The sequence below is a fragment of the Elephantulus edwardii genome, unplaced genomic scaffold, assembly GCF_000299155.1.
Source record: "Elephantulus edwardii isolate Elephantulus edwardi_28Jun2011 unplaced genomic scaffold, EleEdw1.0 scaffold00201, whole genome shotgun sequence".
NCBI lineage: Eukaryota > Metazoa > Chordata > Mammalia > Macroscelidea > Macroscelididae > Elephantulus > Elephantulus edwardii.
In genome coordinates this window covers 1643039-1665371 of record NW_006399951.1, presented here as the reverse complement: position 1 = coordinate 1665371, position 22333 = coordinate 1643039, and the positions used below count along the sequence as shown (strand labels likewise).

At 39.3% G+C, this 22333-nt stretch overlaps 1 protein-coding gene across 2 annotated transcripts in view; it reads left to right on the top strand.

Annotated features, from left to right (window-relative positions):
* The window catches only part of CHD9 (chromodomain helicase DNA binding protein 9), a 164533-nt gene that overhangs the window by 16155 nt on the left and 126045 nt on the right, over window positions 1-22333 (top strand). The window lies entirely within an intron of this gene.

Genomic DNA, 22333 nt, shown 5'->3' with positions numbered 1-22333 from the left:
CCGCTGTCCCCGCCCCGCAGGAGGTCGGGGCCTGGGCGCCGCTGGGTTCCCCGCGAGGGTCGGGCTCGGCTCGCTGCTGCTGCTGCTGCAGCCTCTGCGCCCGCCCCGCCTCCTCGCCTTCGTGACTCATGACAGGGCGTCCCGCGCGGGCGCCCCCGAGCACGGCCCGCCCCCGGCGCTTTCCCAGGCTCGGGCGCGCGGCTTCCCACCGCGCTGTCTGCACGCTGCGCCCCGGCCCCCAGGGGGGCAGCCTCGCCGGCCTCCCACGGCTGCAGCGTGGCGGCCACTCCCGCTTGCGCGGGTTCGGATCCGGGCCACCATCGCTGCTGCTGCTGCCTTGGTCCTTGGGTGTGGGACGTGATGGGTGGTTCCTGGGCTCCTCGTGGACATTTCATCCCGAAGTCAAAGCCAAGCACGACCTGGCCAGCTAGTCCTGACCGATCCCAGTCCGCAGTTCTAGGTGGTTTCTCTTCGCATCGGTTGGGGTTTTTGGTTTTGAATAAAAAAATGTAGCACAAAGTAGACCAGAATTTTTTCCAAAGTTGCTATTGACGCTGCTCAACAATCACTTTACGCAAAGTCTGGGATTTGACACTGTTATGGATGACTTTTATCTATTTATGTGAAATACTTGTCCCAGAATCCTCCCGTACTAAATAAAGTTTATCTTCATAAATAAAATCACTGTCTATCACAATTTAGTTTCTCAGTTTTGCATGCTATTTCTCCCCGTTTCCTTTTCTCTAATCTCAAATTCTCCATTTTACTTTAGCCCGTTGTGATCTTTAACAGAAAACATTTGTGTCATACTGCTTTATGTGTGACACTGTTCAGGTACATTTAAAACAATGAACCAACAAACACTACTCGAAGATATACAGTGAATTTGAGGGGTCATTTCCTGCTGTGGGGCAGATTCTTCCTCCTTCCCCTTTTGATATGCAAAAGGTTGATTAGGGTGTTTATTTCCTCTGGTGAGATTTGCATAAGCTGATTTTAAATGCAACTTTTCCCTGACACCAGGCAGCACAATCTTATATTATCAAGTCTTTGTCACATCCTTGCCTGGGATTCAACTCATAGCTGACCCTCCTGCAGGGTTTTAGAGGCTGTAAATCACTTGGGAAGAGATTACCCATCTTCCTCCTGCAGAGCAGCTGGTGGATTCAAACCACCTGCTTTTGGCTTGGCATGAAACTCCTCCCCCCAGAGCTCCCTATTGGGAAATATTAACTAAATAAGAAATGTCTATTGCTCCAAGCAAGTTAACCTTATAGCATGTTATCTTACTTCTCCCCCTGCTTCTCCTTAATAATTTAAGTATAATGAACTTCAAAGTATTGGCAGCTCTTGGTCCTGAAGCAGTTTCCTATGAACTGTAAACTATAGTATGGGCATGAAAATACACTAGAAAGAAAAGCATTTGCTTTCCAGATTTGGTTAAGAGATCTTTGTTAGCCTTGACTGTTTCATGGGAGAAGCAGATACTGTAGACTGGAAAAAACTAAATTAAGAATGAAAAACTTTTGATTAATTGATTGACAAGGAGACAATGATGCCTTTAGGGCACAGGAAATAGCATTAGAAATAAACTCTGCTGGTGTATTACTAACTGCTTCTGACTGGTTACTGGGGATTAGCTGAGAGAAAGTAGAGTTCTTGAGGAATTCCCTCAATTGAAGGGGTGTGTTGGCTGGAGAGAGTCAGTACTCTGTCCCTTATCTATTTTGTGCATAGGATGCTTAGAACTGTAAAATACAAAACCTTGAGGAAATCTTGAAATAATTTTATACCAGAGAAATCTAAGCTCACAGTTCAGAAACTTGGCTGTACTTGTACTCAAATATAAAAATTCTTTTTGAATTCTAAGTGTACAAAAGGACAGGTTTTGAAAGAAATGCTGGAATAGAGGGTCTTTCATGGAAAGCATTATTAATACAAAAACCTCATGGGGAGGTATGAATAGAGGTAAGTAAGCTGTGGTGACAGTGAAAAAAAATTCCATGCTAGGGTAGAACTCACTAGCATGGAGAGGGAATGGACTCCTAGCTGACCCACAAGTGAGTTTCAGAAGCCCGTTGGAGTCAATTCTCCAGTAAGATGTGGGCTTTGGCTAGCACTTCAAGTCTCTCTAAGACTCTACTTAAGAGAACGCCTTCATGACAGGACAACAAGATTAATGAAAGAATAGAATTGTAGTATTAAATGTTGTTAGGTGTTGTCAAGTCACCTGCAACTATGTTGAGTCATCATGGCAAATATGAACAACAAATGGCTTTGAGCACCACTATCTTCATAGTTTTGCCATAGTCAAGCACATTTTTAGTCACTGAGTCCGTCTCTGTGAGGTCTTCATCTTTTTCATTGACTTGCTACACATGATACCTTGTCTCTAAGAACTGGCACCTCCTGAGGGTGTGCCCAAAGTGTGTGAGGTGATGTTTGATCATCCTTGTTAGGAACTAATCATTGTCTAATGCAACTGAATACCTTCTTCAAGTCATTGAAAATAGACCTTGGCTGTTTACCTAAAGGGGAGTTTTAACGTATGAGATTAAGGATAAAAAAAAAAAAAGGTAAAAACACTACAGATTTAGGAGTGCAATCTGTTGAATATTCTGCCTATTACTCATACTCAGTTCTGTGTTCAGTTCCAATTCATGAGGAGCACATATGTATCGAGAGTACTGTGTGTTCGTAAGAGTTTTCAGTGTCTGGTCTTTCAGATGTAGATCATCAGTACTCAAACCTCCAACCTTTTAGTTAGCGGCCAAGTATTTTAACCACCTAGAGACATAATATTTTTTTTAAATATGTGAAACTATGTCTTAGATTTTTCTGAAGAACATAAATCTAAAAGCAACCCAATAATTTGACAAAGAAGAAAAGGGGAAAATGAAACCCTTGAAAGGTAGAGAGAGCTCGGGTAGCTTAGCAGTGAGGCGTTGTGCTGCCAGTCCAGAAGCACATGGTTCTAATCTACCGACTGCTCTACAGGAGAAAGATGGACAGGCTCTTCACATAGGATCTACTGCTCCTGAAAACCCACCGAGTGTCACCTGTCAGTTGGTTCCAACTCAACAGTACACAGCGACGGAGAGGTAAAATCTACAAAGTAAAGATAATTCTGACTAAAATAAAGTATATGGAAATATCAGATACTCATTTAGTGAACAAGCTCTGGTGGCATTGCTCTGCTAATCCAAAGGCATACCTCTGGTGATTTGAATCTACCAGAAGTTCTTTGGAGAAAGATGAGCAGTCTCCTCTCTTGCAGATAATTTACAGCCTCCCAAAAAGCTGCCAGAGGGTCAGCTATTCGTCAGTTCTGACTTAGTGGTGCGAGCTGAGAATTAATTTAGTGCAATGAAGAAAGAAAATAGGTAAGAGTACGGAAATTTGATAATTACTCAAGGTTGCAGACTGAAGTGAGGAAAGCCTATTGTCTTAGGTGAGGAATTTAAAAGCTAAAAACTGGAGTCAGAACAGATTAATGGACACAAGAGATGAAATAACTTTTTTAACAATAATGTGAAAATGTGTACTGTTCTTAACACATGTAATAGTATGTAGTGTTCTTAATATAAGTGTTAAGAGATTTAGCTTTTTCCCCTGCTTATTTACAAGCTGCCGTCTTATAGGGAGCTCTAGTCGGACATAGTTTGAATCCATCAGCTGCTTCTCAGGAGAAAAATGCAGTCTGCTCCTATGTGATAGACTGCCTCTGAAAGCCCACTGAAGGGTCAGCTGTGTGTTGGTCTAACAATATGTGACAACAAAATTAGTGAGATGGTGAAGTGCTTAGGCAGTTCCCTCCTATTTCTATAGTTCCCTCCTAATTCTAGGATTAAAGACATCAGCTTCTGTAAAGGTTATTGTCGTGTACCTTCGAGTCAGAACTGATCAGTAGCTGACCCTTGGGCAGGTTTTCAGAGGCAGTTCATTGCACAGGAGGAGATGGCTGCTCTTCTCCTGCAGAACAGCTGGTGGATTAGAAACATCTGCCTTCGGGATTGCAGCGCAGCTGCTTCTCATTAACCTACCAGAGCCGAGCCCAGGAAATGGTAGTGGCCATATGAGTTGGAATTGACAGCATGTTGATTTCTCATTGTTTTCTAACAGTCTCGTAGCACTTGGGCTTCTTTGCTTTACTTACCACTTCTGTTTGCCAGACTGAATGTCAAGTCATATCACAAATTTTGAATAAAAAATCTTCTTACCAGAGGGAGATCATGGACTTTGACACATCTTATTAAACATAACCTCCTCTTCTCCCTTCACCCTTCAGACACTTTAACAATGTGTCATTCAGGAGCGTAGACAGTCAACAATGATGAGAGATGATAAGTTCCAAAAGTTAGCAAGATTGTACATTTCTCAAAGCACAGACACTTTTTAAGAGGGTGTTAGCAAGGAAGCAAGTTTATTAAAAAACTGATAGTCTCTAAGAGGGAGGAGAGTGTTTTTCTTTACCTGCTGCTATCTTGTGCCTTCGAATCAGAAATTACTCATAGCTGACCCTCTAGCAGGTTTTCAGAGACTAAATCACATGGAAGGATATTGCCTATCTTTTTCCTAGGGGGCAGCTGATGAATTCAAACTGGATGCCTTTGGGTGGGCAGTGTAACTCCTTACCACTAGGCCACACCAGAGAGCTCCTTTTTCTAAGTTAGAAGCTAGATTTTTTTTTTTTTTAATTTTATTTTTTTTTTTAAATTTTTGTTGACAATGGGCCGTCTCGTCAATGTGAAGTAATGTCTTCATGTCCAGTTATGTGTTACTGTTTGAACTAGCTCATGGCTGATCCTGCAGTGGGTTTTCAGAGGTGGTCAGTCACCTGGGAAGAGAATACCCATCTTTCTTCCATGGAAGAGCTGCTGGATTCAAGCCCATGTGCCTTTGCATTAGCAGCAGTCTCCTTACCACTAAGCCACCAGAGCTCCCCAATTATGTATTTTGTTGCTGATTGCCTTCAGGTCGAGCATGACTCATAATGACTGTATTTACAAAAGGCCTGAAGCCCCTCTACAACTATCGACATTTATCAAAGGTCAGTTTCCGGAGGCGTGTTGTTTAGGAAGTATATATAGGTCGCTCCTGCTTCCAAACCTGTCATAGTATGTTATTGTTATGTGTGATGCATAGTGACCCTATGTACAGCAGCTCTGACCTTTCCCTGTCCTGAGCCAGTCTCACTAATTCTGATAAACCAACCTCCATTGTTCCAGTAGAGTCCATATATTTATATTTTGCTTTTGGTTTAGGGAGGTGGTTTTTCCATAATTCTGTTCAATCCCCCTCTTAGGGAGGCAACACCACAGTGTTATTTTACTGTAATGATGTTAGAGCTAGATCTTTGGAATCTTTAGACTAGTCATTTCCTTGCTTTCTGCTTGTGCCTTCTCCAGTTGGTCACTTTGAGTTCTAGTCTAGGGTTCTTGGATTTACCTACCATTGCCATTGTAACCCTCATGATTACTCTTTTCCTTGACATAATAAATAGCATCATTATTTGCCTACCTTACTTAAATTTGTGCAAGGTTTTTCACTCTCCTTTTAGAATATTTTACTGACTTTAAATTTTTAGAAATACTTTGCTTTTTTCTTTTAGAAATGAGAGTTGTAAAACTGACAGTGTGACAGTGGGAGACCCAGAGAAGAGAAAACTCTCTTTGAATTGCAATTTAGTCTCTGAATTCCACTTCATTCACATTTACTCATTAATTCAACAAGTACTTACTATCTCTATCCCTTCATGAAACATAGTCCAATACTGGAGACAGATAATGAACAAATAATTATACAAATGTGGGATTTCAACTCGTGGTAATTCATTGAAGGAAAAGAACAGAATACTGTGTGAGAGAAAATTGTAGATTGGACAAAGAAGACTTGTGCAGGTAGTGATATTTAAATCTAAACCCAGAGAATAAGGGGCCAGACAGTTAGAGTGGGAGCAAGAAAAATGTGAAAGTTATAATGCAACATAGAACTCAGTATGCTGGAAGAAATAAAAATCCAGTGTTACATGTAAAATTAAATCAAAGGAGCCAGCAGAGAACAGGTCAAGCATGCTAAAAAAGTTTTTAATGGTACTAGGAAGCTTGAAAAGCACTGAAAATTTTGAAAAGTTGTTATGAGAAGTTATGATTAAACTCCAGTTAAACCAGGCTGCTCCTTGGAGGCAAGGATTCTGAAGCTTTGTCTGACATACTTTGGACATGTTGCAAGGAGGGACCAGTCCTCAGAGAGGGATATCATGCTTGGGAGGGTGGTAGGACAGCGTAGGAGAGGAAGACCCTCAATAAGATGGATTGATTCAGTGATTAGGGTAATGGGGAGTAGGTGTGTCAGAGACCGTGAGATTGGCACAGGATAGAGCAGGGTTTCGGGCTGTTGTACATAGGGTTGCTATGAGTCTCAGGCAACTCGACAGCACATAATGACTTTGAGGATGATTGAAAGTAAGTCCTAGTAAGACAGGACAGCCAGTAGAAGTTATATGTGCGTATAGGTAAGTTAACAATAATGGCTTGAATGTGGGGGAGAAGGAGGAAGAAAGTGCCAGAAATGACCTCCACGTTAACAGGTGGAGAAGTTAGGTGTTTGTGAGCTTTACTGAGAGGAAGAAGATGAGGGGAAGGAAATGTCCAGAAATGAAGTGTCAAACATCTTCATTTCTAGACAAAGGTTTCAGGACATGAGTACTGATTTTTATCTGAATTCTAGATACCTCAGGACAGAGTTAACTTTGTGTTAATAAATCCCTAGCGTATAGTTAATAATAGAAAGATAAAAAATGTTCATAAAATATTATATCAGATGAATCAGATTGAGTGAGTGAACCATCACAGAAGGATTGGTATTGAAGAGGCTGAGAGGTGGGCTTATCAAAAGATAAGGAAACAAAGAGGTGAGGAAGATGCCAGGTATGAGAAGGAAGGTTCTCACTGACTATGTACTTTCGTTAAACTGCTAGAGAAGGAGATTGCTCAGTCTCCTCCTGTGTGGTTAACCACCTCTGAAAACCCACTGGAAGGTCAACCCACTGGGTTGGTTCTGACTCCTTGGTACTGCACAACAACAATAACAAGGCTTCACCACACATCCTTGGGTCATGTTGTTAGAAGAGGCTGTTCCTTGAAGAGGGACCTCATGCTAGGAAAGGTGAGCAGAGAAGAGGAAGACGCTCAGTCAGGTGGGCTGACACAGTGACTGCTGCAGTAGGCTTGAGTATATCAGAAATGGTGAGGATAGCAAAAGGTAGGACGGGGGTCAGATCTGTTCTTCATAGGGTTGCTATGAGTCATGCTCTACTCCATGGCGTGTAATAACAAAAACATGGATGCAATAAGTAAAGAATTTGGCTATGAAACAAAAGATCAGTAGTTTCAATTTATTAGCCACTATCCAGGAAGAAGTTGAGCAGTTGGGTCTATATAAATTTATAGCCTTAGAAACCGAGTTGATGGTTCTACTCAACCATGGCAAGATGCTGTGAGTTGGAATCAACAGGATGGTGGTGGATTTGGCTCTGGGTTTGTTTTTATTTTTTTCTGAACTTACTGTATATTAGTAATTTTGAAGATTCTTTTAATATATTCAAATATATTATTGCAACTTCAAACAACATGCTGTCTGGTTGACAGCTCAGCTCCTTACTTCTAGGCCACTAGAACTCCCTATTTAACTATGAATTATATGAACCGTGTTTTTCTATCTAATTTGGTTGTAAGGGTGAGTGCCATCCAAGAAAAATTATTTTTCTTTGCTGTGACTCAGTAGCTTATCTCAGAAACAATCTATTCTCAATATCAGACAGAAGTTACAGATCAGCTTACTAAGAGTAGAGATGATTATGCTGTAAATATTTTTCTTTCTGCGAGATACAAAGAAAGGCTAAATTGTGAATAGTAACAATTTAGTGAACAGCTATCTGTAGAGAGAAGTAAGCATTAGATGAGTACTATTTAGATTTGTAGTTAACAGTTATTTTAAAGAAAGAAAGATGGTGTTTTGTAAAAGTATCCTACCTACTTGGAAGATTAATTTGTAAAGTAAATAAAAGTAGACTATTCAGGGTAAATTATTTTACTGGGGCAAGGAAAGGAAGAGGAAGCCTGAAGTCCTCTTGTTTCAGTGACTGCAGATTCCCAGCACTCACACCAAGGAAACACAGTTTGAGAAAAAAACCAAACCTATTCCTGTTCACAGTGAAACCATAGGAGTGAGTGAATTGGCCCATAGCGTTTCCAAGGCTTAATCTTTACAGTAACCAGCTGCCACTACTTTTTCCCTCTGAGCAACTGCACTTCCAATTGACAGATGATAACCTAGCCATTTGCTTATTCAGGACTTCTCCTGAATGCTTACATAGTGCTTTGCATGGATTACTTTGACAGCCATTCGGTGAGACCATTGCTGTTACAGTTCCTATTTTAACAGTGATACAATGTAGGTTCATTGTGATTAAGTGACTATCATATAACCAGTAAGAGATGAAAGCAAAATTCCAAGCTTGCAACTTTGTTTCTGAAGAACTCACTGTGCCAAAGGATTACACTGTGCCTAAGGATTGTTTATAGGATCATTTCTAAAGGAAAGTAGTATTTAGACGAAGGATACCTGGGAATTAAACTTTAAATATAAAAAAAAAAAATATGTTTAAAAGAACCCTTTTGAATGAATTTAAATTTTTGGAATACTTACTAAGGTTTTCGGGATTTTCCTCATAGTTCATAGCATTATTGAATTCCTGAAAGCATTTACTGTGTTTCAGGAACTTTATACTACTAGATATTAGGGATACTAAGAGGAATAAGAATTGATCTCTAAAGGTATGGAATATTAAGAAAAACAAAGTGAGCCTGTATAATGCTCCGTAATGGTGATTGCGCTTAAGCATTGTTTTATCAAAGGGAGAAAAGTTGGGTGTTGTGTTCATGGTTGTAGGCATAAAGAACTTCCTGGTGGCAACATGCGGCTGCTAACTAGAGGGCCTTTGGTTTGAATTTAGAAAGAAGAAATGTCTCTTCCAGTAAAGATTTACAACCTTGGAAACTCAGTGGAACCCTACCACTGTGAGTTGACATCAACTCGGGCATTTGGTTTCATAATCGTTGATGGAGATTTAGAAAGTTGGGTGAAGTCAGGCAACAGCCCAATTATTGGTTTTGTTGTGTACTGTAGATTGAGAATCGACCCATAGTTGGCAGTCCAGCAGGTTTTCAGAGACAGTTATTCTCATGGGATGAGATTGCCATCCTTCTCTTGTGGAGTAGGTGGTATATTTGAACCACTTACCTTTGTATAGGCAGCACAGTTCCTTACCATTAAACCACCAGAGTGCTACAGATTTCCTGTGGGGAAATACAAAGAAAAAGGGATTGATAACTTCAGAAGGGAATAATTTAATCAAATACATCTGTTGGGAAGGAGTGATACATTTAGGCACATTTTGATACTGTTGCTAAAGCCCTGGTGGCATGATATTCTCTGTGTTGAGCTTCTAAATAGGAGGCAGAGAATTCAAACCACTAGTCACACTCCAGTTGGAGAAAGATGAGACAGACTCCTCCAGCTGAAAGGGTAACCATGAGTTGAACTTGGTTTACTGGAAATAGTTTTAGTTGTGTTTTAATGTTGGAAAGTATTATTAGATATAATAAACTTGGACCTTGATAATTTTTCAGCACATAACTCAAGAATCTAAATTTGTGTTCCTTGTTCTGTAGTCAGGGAGAGGAATATATGTATATATTGAAAACTTACTGTATAGTGGAATTTTGAATGTATTCTTAAATAATCCTGCTGTTCAGATAAAGAAACAGATTTCAGGGGGCCTAGTGGCAAGAAGCTGCACTGCAGTTCCAGAGGTATGCGGTTCAAATCCACCAGATGCTCTGCTGGAGAAGGAGGGGCAATCTCCTCCTATACCAGCCAGATCCAATTTGACAGTACACACACAAAATAATAAAATAAAATAAAAATAGTTTTAAAAAAAGAAACATTTCAAGAAACACTCAGAGTCACACACATAACTAAAGAGATGATAGTTAGAATTTGAACCCACACTTGAACTCTTTCCACTATGCCATAATTGCTTTCTCTTTGCTATATATTTTTGTAATTGGTTGGTGAATATATTTTATTTTATTAATATTAATGAGCATTTACAGAGATTTTGGATTTCCATTCAGGTGAATCTAATTTTGAGTGAAACAGTTTGATAAATACATAATATAGATAGATACTGCTAATCAGAAAAAATCCAAAGATACACTGAACATAGTTAAGAGTAACATCTAATTGAGTAGATTAAACAAACAATGGAGATTGGAATACATTACATTATAGTTTGTTATATGAGCTACTATATTGATAATTTTGCATGTTGGATATTGCTAGAAAAACTGAAATATTTGTTAATTAGCTTCTAAGTAATTTGAAGAGTGCATTTATGTGTAACTTATAAATCCAATTTGTTTTCAGGTTAGATTCTAATTTTTGCTAGATATATGCTGTCAAATCAGAACCAACTTATAGCTGACTCTCCATTTGAGTTCTCAGTGGGAATTGTGTGGGAGGGAAGTGCCTGTCTTTCTCCTTCAGATCAGCTGGTAGATTAAACTAGGCTACAAGAGCTCCCTTAATTTTTGCTAGTTATGCTCTAAAGTTGTATTATTGTTGTTGTGTGCTTTCACATCAGAACTGACCCTCCACTGAGTTTTCAGAGGCTGTAAATTGCACAGGCAGAGATTGGTCATCTCATCTTTCTCCCATGAAGTTCCTGGTGATTTTGAAGCATGTGCCTTCAAGTTGGCAGCTCAACCTGTTTCTGTCTAGAAAATAAAAGAATGAAATCAATGATACAGCATTAAAGTAATATTCCTGAACATAATTTCGGGGGGCAGATTTTTACATATTGTGTTTTTGTTAATTTTCTAAAAAATTGAGATGAGTTTTTATTTCAAAATGTAGATTCTGATATGCTGTGGATTTTGTTGTTTCCCCCCAAATTATGTGTCACTTGGTCAAGCCATGATTCTCAGTGGTTTTGGAGATATGTAATGATGTAATCATTCCCGTGTTGTGACCTGTGATCAGTTGTAAGGTGCTTAGGGTGGGGTGCAACATCCTTAATCAAGCTGGCATCACTGGGGGAGTTTAACTGGCTATGGCCCTGCATAAGTTTCTGTTGTAATAAGCAATAAAAAGAAAGAGGCAAGCAGAGGAAGAGGAGCATCTTACCACGAGATAAAAGATCTGAAAGCAGAGTGCTTCTTGGGATCCTGGGCTGAGAAACTCCTTGACACAGAAAAAATTAATATTGATGATAACAAAGACTTTCTCCAAAGTTGTCAGAGAAAAAAAGTCTTCCTCAGAGGATTTGGACTTTGATCTTCTTAAACTGGGAAGGTAAAAATGTCCATTTGTTAAAGCCATCCATTTGTAGTATTTCTGACAGAATGAGGTGCTGCTCTTAACAGATACCAAAAAAGGCAGCGGTGGTTTTGCAATTGAGTACTGGATAGAGATTTTAAGATCCCAAATAGTAAAAGTTTAGATTGCCTTGAAGAGACAGTGAAACTATGAACATCAAAGATAATTCTGCTGAGTATTCAGCTCTAACATCAGAGACTACACAAGTTGATAGGAAGCAATAGTAGAATTAGACCAGTATGGTATGAGAGAGCTGCATACTTTCTGATGGATTTGGGGTGCCTTGAGACATTTTTTCTTTTTTATTTTTTATTTTATTATTTTTGTGTGTGAGTGTACTGTCAAATCAGATCTGATTGGTACAGGAGGAGATTGTCCCTCCTTCCCCGGCAGAGCATCTGGTGGATTCAAACCGGGAGCCTCTGGGATTGTAGTTGCAGCACCTTGCCACTAGGCCACCAGAGCTCCCCTGAGACATTTTTTAAGGAGCTAGATGCTGACCCATGGAGAGAGAAAGCCAAATGCCTTTATACAGAGTCTTGCTCATGGAGTAGGATGCTTGTGGGCACTTAATAAAACTTGTTGGAGGTGAGTAGAGGCTGGCAGGCATGGAAGAGCTAAGGCATCCAGGATGCCAAGGAACCAGAAAGCAGATGCTGTAGGGACAAGGAGCATGGGCATCAGAGTGAGCATTCAAAGGGAAGAGACAAAATTTTGGGGTTCTCAGAGGGTTAGGTCAGTGTGGTCTGCTGAGTCTGAAAGAATGAGGTTTTGGTTTTCCCAGTATCAGATTTTTATCATGTTCTGCAGTGTGGGACTATAATTTATGTGTGCCAAGTTGAAGGGGCCAGTTCTGTTGCCCAAAGTTCAGGGGGTAGGGCTGCTGTGCCGGTGGGGCAGAAGAATGGTCAGAGTGGTCAGATAAGTTGGATGGAGACAGAGGGACAGAGGGTCACCCAAAGTAAAGGAGTAAAGCTCTCATCCCTTTGGAATTGAAAGATGGAGCTGAAATCCGGGGCCGACTAGCTTCCACCCTGACTCCCAACACCTAGAGTCTGTAAATAAGGGCCATTGTCTAGATGGTCTCAGAGAACAGATTACGTTCTAGCAGGGTTGAGGACAGTTAGTATCCTTTCTTTCCCCCTGACTTCTCTTATTTGTAATGAAAATGCCTACCTTCTACTTGTTCCACCATTGAGCTTTAGAAACTCAAACACAAAAACTTGTTGCCATCTAGCTGATTTTCCCTTCCTGATTGAGCATTATATCTCTAGTTTGGTTGAGATAACTTTACTGTTTTTAATTATTTTCTTGTAAGTCCTGTATACTTAAGACTGAAAGCCAGACTTAGGCCGTCAAGTTGGTTCCAACTCAGAATTAACGGATTTTTGAAGTGGCAAATTTTTGTAGCTGATGGGTTTGATCTTTTCGTTAGTTCTCTACCATGATGGATCCTTACTGTATATTTAGTTTTCAAAATATGTTGTCAATGTGTGAGTAGAAAAGGACACAATACATAATGAATTATAAGAGTTTCATATAAACATCCAATCTAAGCACGTCATTGATGAACAAATGAGAGCCAGATTTACTTAAGTCATACATTCTGTTAATTGTAGAAATGAAAATATCTCATTAGAGGCAAATAAACAGTAAATTTCAATATATAGTTGGATAATGAAATTTCCCTTAGACACTTTTCCTTTGAAAAAATGTCTAAAATGTTGAAAAAAATTGTTAAACTAATGAGTGACACCTTGTTAGGCACCATTCAACTTCTTGTATAAAGTAGAATGTGGTTGATTTTGTACCATTCTCACACTAACAGGTGCATTTCAGCCCATCTTTGTAGCCCTGGTCCCAGTACCTTTCCCTGTGGGTCTTTCTCTTTTTCACTCATCCTGTGCTTTTTACCAAGAGTAATGTCTTTCTCCAGGGATTAATTTCCTTTCATTGCGTGTTCAAAGCAAGAGAAAGTCTTGGCCTCCTCACTTCTAAGGAGTAATTCTGAGTGTACTTTCAAGACAGATTTGCTGATTCTTTTGGCAGGCCATGGTATATTATTTTTTTTAATTTTTTTTTTTGGTTCTAGCATTACAATTTAAAGACATCAGTTCTTTGTTGGTTCACCACCACCTCCCCATTTTGCAATTTTTACATGCATAAGGTAATTGAAAAGACTATGACATGGATCAGGCATACATTAATCATCTTCAGGCAGTGACTGCACCTAACAACAATAACGACAACAACATAGAGAGAGCTCCATTGGCCTAGTGGACAGAAAGTTATGCTACCAAGCCTAAGGTGGGTGATTTTAATCTGTGGCCCTCAGGCCAGGTTCAAGTTTTTGTGTTTAAACATTCTTCTAGGTGGTATAGCACTGGTCTGTGCGTTGCTGTACAGAGGTAACTTGTGGTCACTGTGAAGCTGAACACTGTGACACTGATGTGTCAAATGCGAGAATGGTTACCCATGGTGGATAGTGTTTGTTGGAGCTCCCCGATTAAAACAAGCTTGCAGGCAGGAGTGACATCCACTTCCTAAATGACTTGCCTCTGGAAACTCTCTGAACAGTGCTCAGTCTTCCGTTCATAGGGTCGCTGTGATTCATCTACAACTCGACGACACCTAACAACAACAACAACAACATATTAAAGAATACAACAACACTAAACAATTACTTTGCTTTGGCCTGAAAATTGAGTTTATATCTTTTATTTGCTATCCCAAACATCTTTTTATCCTATTTTTGACAGCCAAATAAACTACTAAAAGGTAGATTCTACAAAAGGAAATGCTTTTTACCTCTAAAATACATAAAATGAACAAAATTAATCATAAACTCAGTGCTCAAGTACTGTTGTCATTTAGAAGTTTAATTAGTTTGAAAGTTATATGTTGTTTTTTTAAATACAGAGTATATTTGGCATCCTAGCATCTTTAGCATCTCCTTCCACCTGACCAGAAAGTTTTGTTAATTACATGAATAAGTATTTATTGCCTATCTACTTATGTACAATTTACAAGTACTAGGAGAAATACCAGGTGAGCTCTGCTGGCTTAGTGGTAAGGAATTCTGCTGCCACTGTAAAGGTATATGCTTCAAACCCACCAGCTACTCCATGGGAGAAAGATGGACAGATTCCTCCTGTGTTTTTATTGCCTATGAAAACTCAGCTGTGTGGGTCAGTTCTGACTTGACAGTACACAACAACAACAACAATGAATTTATCAGGAGCTCTGGTGGGCTGCTAATTTGAAAGGTTAGTGCTTCAAATCCATTGGCCGCTCCAAATAGAAAGATGGACGTGTTTTACCATAAAGTATTATAGCTTCAGAAACCTGAAGCAGGCTTGGCCTAGATTTGAAGACAATGAATTTGATTTGGTTTGAAAGGATATATTGTTGTTGATTGCCTTGAAGTCAAGCACAACTCAGAGTGACCCTATGTTCATATAGGCCTGAAACTTTTCTATAACTATCGACATTTACCAAAGTTCATAAAGTTTATGGAGGCTTGTTGTTTAGGAATTGGATGCCACTCCTGTTTCCAAATGAATAGCAAATGAAAATTTCAGACTTACTCAGCTCGCTGTCATGGAGTCAATTCTGACTCCTAGCACCCCTCTGTAGAAAATGAAGGCCTGTGTTTTTCTCACAGTATTCTTAGTATATTCAAACTGGAAGAGATGCAAGGCTTTTTGTGTTAGCAGGGCAACACACTAGGACTAAAGTCACCAGAGCTCTGACCTGCTGTACCTTTTCTGAACAGGTTTAATAAGTAAAGTGTATAGAACATTATTGTTAAGTGTTTTAAGTTGACTACAACTCCTAGCTACCCTGTGAAAAACTTATCTGAACCTTCTCTTATCCTGTGCCTTCCTCACCATCTCTGATATACTGTGGCACACTGGTAAAAGTTACTGTTTGAATCCATCTTTTTCAGAGTCTTCCTCTCTTTAGATGACCCTTCTTCTTTTCAAACATGATGTCTTTTTCCAGGGCCTGGCTCCCCCTGAAACACCCAAAGTATGTGAGATGAAGTTGCACCATCCTTACCTCTAAGAAACACACTGGTTGCACTACCTCTGAAACTTTCAAGAGTAAACTTGATTTGCTTGGATTTTCTTATTTTAAAGATTATGCAGAACAATCCATCATTACTTTTCTTTTATGCTTTATTCACTCTTATTTTCTAATCACTTACTTTCGCTGGAGGGGAAAAAAAAGAAATAAAACTTCTACTTTTAAGTCCAAAGTACTGTCTCTTCTTTCTGCAAGAATACCACTCTTTTTCTTCTACTCAGTCACAGATTTTCCCACATTTTTTCGTGCCTTCTACAGCTGTTTGAGTTCTTACAAACTCTCATGTCTTCTGCAGCGGTTTAGTTCTGACAGAGATTAACATTTCCCTTCCTACTTAATAGATGGAGCAAGTTTGCCCTTTGGCATCAGACAGCACACAGGTTTCACTAAATTGTTTACACAACCTTGCAATGATTTACTAACATTTGTGGTTCTTGAAACTTCTGGAGATTTATGGTTTAAATTTTCCTTTGTAGGTGGATAATTAGAGAATTTACATTATCTGGAAAAAGAGAAACATCTTCATTAGTTAAGATAATGGCCTTTAGTACAATGGAGCTTACAGACAGCAAAAAAATAGAATTAAATCTTTAGCAACTGCACTATAACAAATGGTGGATTTTTGCAGATGTTTCTGTCACAATGTCTGTCGCTTTACTTGTGGAGTCTGGTATTAGACACTTAGGCATATAAACAAGAAACTACAAGATAGAGCTGTTTTGAGAAGCTACAAGGCTTTGGTTTTGTTCAGGTTGGTTTGGTTTTTTAAAATGTTTTACTCTAAACTTTCAGTAGGGACTGAGTCCTTAAGAATAGGCAGAACTGAGAAACTATTATATCACCTCTCTTGTTAACAACCTGAAGTTAGTAGGATAGGGAATGCTGATCAGTGGGGCAATCCAGTTCTCTCTGGACCTTGTTAGCGGGATTCTGCTAGCATTCCTGTTAAGACCAGCATAGAAGTCTGGTGCTGTGGTTGGCCTTGAAGGAGGTCAACAGCACACCCTGCTTTAGGACATTCTGGGTATTTTGCCTTCTAGTGACTTAGTCTTTCCTGTTATTGCTGATTGTGTTTAGTTTTTGGGAGCTGCATGGTAGTAGTGGTCCCCAGTATAAATGTTGAATCCTAGAGTTGCTGTGAGTAAGGTAGGTAGGTCCTCCCATCCAGGAATGTCAGAAACAACACACTTTACTTCAGATGTTTTAAAGAAAGGTGTATTAATCCTTTAGATTTTGCCAGACTATGCTAATTTGTAGCGTTAGAAAAAGTGGGGGTGGGGATTGGTTGTGGGGTAAAATCATCCCCGAGCTTTTTCTTCGGATTCTGGGTACACGAGGAGAGGTGTCTGTAAAGGTGTCTTTGGGGAGCTCTGGTGGACTATGGCAAGAAGCTGTGCTGTAATCCCAAAGGTACAGTTTGAATCCACCAGATGCTCTGTTGGAGAAGGGACAGTCTCCTACTGTGCTAGTCAGATCCAACTCGACCATACAAAACAGGGAAAAAGAAAAGGTGCTTTGCCAATTTCATCAACGTGAAGAGGACAGAGGGCAGTCCTCATGAGACTCCAAGTAGTTAGTACATTAATAGGGCTACTCCTTTCCCTTTCAGAGTCCTTTTTCAAATTTCTACTTGTTTGTTCTTAAAGCTCAACATTTAGAGTCTTTGAATTTGGAAACCAGGGGCAGTGTCTCAAATGCAAACCAGCAGTGTTTGAAGTGCTTTGCAGTGTTAAGAGGTAGCCTTCAAGAGCTGTTGAGAGGGAGCAAGAAGCTGTGCTGCAATTCCAAAGGCGTGTGGTTTGAATCCACTAGATGCTTGTCTGGAGAAGGAAGGTCAACCTCCTTCTGTGCCAGTCTGATCCGATTTGAGCAGTTTTAGAAGTTGGTGATTACTTATTATTATTGTTGTTATGTGCCATCAAGTCCACTAAGATTCATTGTGACACTGTGAACAATGGCTCTGAACCTTGCCTTATTCTGTGCCATCCTTTCATCTCTAATATACTTTGAGTTCATTGTTCTAGTCACTGTGTCCGTCCGCCTCATTGAGGATCTTCCTCTCTTTCGCTGACCCTCCACCTTTCCAAGCACAATGTTTTCCAAGGCCTGGCCTCTCCTAACAACATGCCCAAAGTATTTGAGACATGCCTTCTTTATTCTTGCCTCCATGGAGATAGGTTCCACTTTCTCCAGGGCATATCTGTCTCTTCTTTTGGCAGTCCGTGGGCTATTCAGTACTCTTTTTTTTTTAAACACCACGACTCAAAGGCATCAATTCTTTTTCTGCCATCCTTAGTCATTGTCCAGCTTTCACATGCATAGCACTCTATTGAAAAGATCATCGCCTGGATCAGTATACCTTAGGGCATTGAAGTAGATGATGAGGGGAAGAACTTTCTGAAAGGACTATATGAGTAGGCATTGTATGTGTGACAACAGTCTGGAACAGAAGTTACAAAGTGAAAGTGGACTGGGGAAAGGAAGCGAGGGAGGACAATTTGCAACTTTTGAATGATATTTAAAAAAAAAAAAACACTACAAAAAACTTGACATCATTGCTCTTCAGCACATTGAAGAAGCCCTTTTTACTTTTCCAGCACAACATTTTGTCAATTTTTTTTTTGATAGCTAGTACCAAAGGTATAGATGAAATTGTTGACAATTTCAGTTATTTTCTCCATCTATCATGATGTTGCCTGTTGGCTCTATCATGAGGATATTTTTTTTTCCTTGATGTTGAGTTTTTATCCATGTAGTATGAGCTGTGGTAGTATGAGCTGTGAAGCCAGAATGCTCTTTGGAGAAGGATTCTGAAGCTTCGTCTGACATACTTTGGGTGTGTTGCAAGGAGGGACTGGTCCTTGGAGAAGGACATCTTGTTTGGCAGAGTGGAGGGGCGACGAAGGAGAGGAAGACCTTTGATGAGATGAATCGATTCTGTGACTGGAGCAGTGGGAATAAGTGCATTTGAGATGGCTAGGTTGGCACAGGATAGAACAGCGTTTAGAGCTCTTGTACATAGGGTTGCTATGAGTTGCAAACGACTCGATGGCACATAACACAAACAAGAAGTGTGAGCTGTGGGAGGATATCAAGAATATCATTCGTGAAGAATGCAAAAAAGTCACTGCAAAGACAAGAAAGAAGACCAAAATGAATGGCAGAAAAGACTGCAACACTTAGCAACCAAAACAAAGGGAAGAAAGAAATCAAGAAGATAAGAAGCTGAACAGAAGATTTCAAAAGGCAGAATGGGAAGACAAAAAGGGAACTGGAGTAGGAAAATGAAAAGGGATAAACTCACTTGGTGTTTCTTAAGCTGAAGGAACTGAAGAACAAGTTAAAGCCTTGAGTTGCAGTCTACTCAAGGATGCTGAAGGCAGAATGTTAAATGACCCTGGAAGCATCAAAAGAAGATGGAAGGAGTGGAGTACACAGAGTATATAAAAAAGAATTGACTGTCACAGAAAAATTTCATGAAACAATATATGTTCAAGAGCATCTGGTGATTTTTCTGTAGCAGACATTTTAAATTAGAATTTACCTGTCAATATTTGTTTTTTTGATGAATGAATAAATATAAAAATTATTTTGTTGACACAAATTCTACTTTCTCTATAGAAAATAGTACTTTAGCATAATCTATGAAAATGTATAAAATTTAAAAAGTACACAGGTCTTTTCTGTAGAAAATTTTTTGCTTCTGAAATATAAAACAGTTATGTCTAGGATAGTTTAAAAATTATAGCTACTTAAAAAAATGTATTTCTATATTTGTAACCAATATGTATATATCACGTAAACATACAAAATCAGTATCATGTTAAGTCTTAAATCTGGTATCTCTTTTACACTTACAACGTATCTCAATTTTCATTTCATTAGAAATGCTTGTTTCATGTTTATATCCCATCAAATGTATCATTAAAAAGGTTGATTCTCACTCTAGTTGCCCTAATGCACTTAATTATTTTCCAGTAGCTGTGTAATTTCATTGCTTTCTCCAGAAACTCAGAACCTTCTTTATTCTACATAGTACCTGGCATGGGCTGTAATTAGGTCTGCTTGATCACTGTTTCATTCTCTATACCTAGAACAGTGTAGCTGGATAAGCACCTTGTATATATTTGCTGAGCAAATAAGCCTGCAGTATTGCTGCTATTGGCCTCCAATCCACACCAGCCTCATCTACAACAAGTGAAATGCCCCCAGCTCTGCATCACACTGTTGATGTGATTGATTGTGAACCAGACTGCTGTGGATTTTCACTATCTAGTTTTCAGAAGCAGACAGCCAGGCCCTGCCACGGAGGCTCAGGGGTAGACTTAAACTCCAACCTGTTGATTTGCTACATACTTCTTAGGCATAAATCAAATACACACACTTTTATATATTTATATAATCAGTCAGTATAAATTCAGAATGAAACTCACATTTTAAATTCACTATCACAGTAAAAATAATTAGCAATGTATGAACTGATGTCTTATTCAGTTTATCTACTTTTAACATTCAATTGGGCAAGAACTTTTAACAGATTCATTCTAAATTCAGGAAATTAATCCTAAAATGCATATATTTTCACTTTCAGTATTTCCCAAAATTATCATCTGCGTAAGTCACTACTGCCTGCGATGTGGCTGTTACGGAGTCATTGTCATTGCCAGTACATATGCAAAATAGAGTTTTAGCTATTTATACTGCTGCCTCTTCATCTAGGCAGTATACATTGTTGGCACACTATACGTGCTTAATTGTTACTCAAAATGTGTTTGTGAAAATTAGCCTCTATAAAAAAAATTAGCCTTTATTCAGCACTTAACAGAAAAGTTATTGAATATACTGAAAAGCAGAAAAAGCATAATTTTTTTATTAGTAAAGCAAATACTTTTTGAAGAGATTGTAATTCGGCACTTTCTGGTGAAGAATAATTCTTTTGTGGACCACATAAAATAACTTATAGCAGTTATCCCCTTGAGATAACTCTTAACTACATTGAAAAAAGTAATTTTGTTAATTATGCAATAAAAATTACAAGTGATAAAATATCATTTGATTTGCAGCATTTTCTCTTCAAATTATGGCTGATTTTTCTGAGATCAGACATGTTTTCACCTCCCAAGTTTTTTATCAGTTCTTGACACTTGTCATTCCTCACACAGCACATTCTACTTTTTCTTCTGGGTTCAGGAATGTGTTGAAATGAATTAAAATCTGTACTCAAAATTACAGTTTTTTTCTGAAAGATTAAAGTACAGATTTAGACATATTCAAGATAACAGCTTTTTAGCCATAATTACCTGTCTCCTAGGCTGGCCTCTTCTCTGGCCATTTAGCACTTCAGCTGGATCTATGCCTGGCAAGTGTTAAAAAATACTTCAGTGCTGCTGATTTAAGTCTTCCAGATCACCCATTCCACTAACGAGTATAGGACCAAAGGTCCTCAGCCCTGACTAGCTCAGTAGATCTGCAAAGATAGCTCCCCAACAAATGCCCAGAGGTGTCTGCTCCATCAGCAATTCCCAGATTGGAAGTGCTCAGATTTCCTACTTTGTGGACTGAGAAGATCACCTACTCCATCTTGCACAGGTCTCCTGGTTTTGCTGCCACCAATTCCCACCATCTCTCTGCCACCAGTTCTCACCATCTCTCCAGTGTTCTGTAAGGCCCTCTGTGTACTGGATCTAAGGAGATTTCAGCACAAGGATCCTGGGTCCAAAGTCATGCTCACACTCTTGGTTCTTTTTTTCCAATGGCAGAGATTTCCCCTATCCTGCCTCTACGACTTGAGACCAGATAGGCTTCTCTGTGTGGATCATAACGAATTATCGCTAACAAGGAGAAAAGTGGGAGTCCAAGACTCATAATTGTGCTCTTGTGAAACCTAGACACAGAAGATGTTGTCCAAGCAGAATAAGGAAACACTACATAGTTAAAAATCAGGAAAGGTGTGTATCAGTGTTTCTTTCTTCATACTTAACTCAGTCTGTATGCTGAGCAAATAATTTAAGAAGCTGCATTGTGTCAAGAAGAATAAATTCAGCATCAGATTTGGAGGTACTCATCAAAAAGCTGCATTATGCAGATGGCACAACATTGCTTGCCAAAAGTCAAGAAGACTTGAAGCACTTGTTGCAGAAGATCAAAGCCTTCAATATAGTTTATGCCTCAACATTAAGAAAGCAAAAATCCTACCACTGCACCAATAGGCAACATCATGAAAAATGGAGAAACAATTGAAAGTTGTCAATGATTTAATCTTACTGGGGTCTATAATCCATTGGAATCCATGGTAAAAGTAGTCAGGAGCTTCTCCAAAGTGCTAAAGAGCAAGGATGTCATTTTAAAGACTAAAGTGTGCCTGACTCAAGCTGTCATCTTTTCAGTAACTTCTTATATGCTTGTGAAAGTTGGACAGTAATTAAGGTTGAAGAAGAATCAATGCCTTTGACTTGTGCTGTTGTAGAAGACTAATGAGTATCCCATAGACTGCCAAAAGGAAAAAATAAGTCCATCTTGGAGGAAGTATAACCAGGGAGCTCCTTAGAGGCAAGGATGGTGAAACTTTTGTCTCACATGCTTTGGGTATATTTTCAGGAGGGGCTAGGCCTTGGAAAGGACAGCATGCTGAGAGAAGTGAAGCATCAGAGACAAAGAGGAAGACCCTCCACAGGGTGGATTAACAACACTGCTTTTCTTTTCTACGAAGATGGTGCCCCTGCCCCTCCCAAAACTGAAGCCAAAGCAAAGGCATTGAAGGCCAAGAAGGCAGTCCTGAAGGGCATCCACAGCCAAAAAAAAA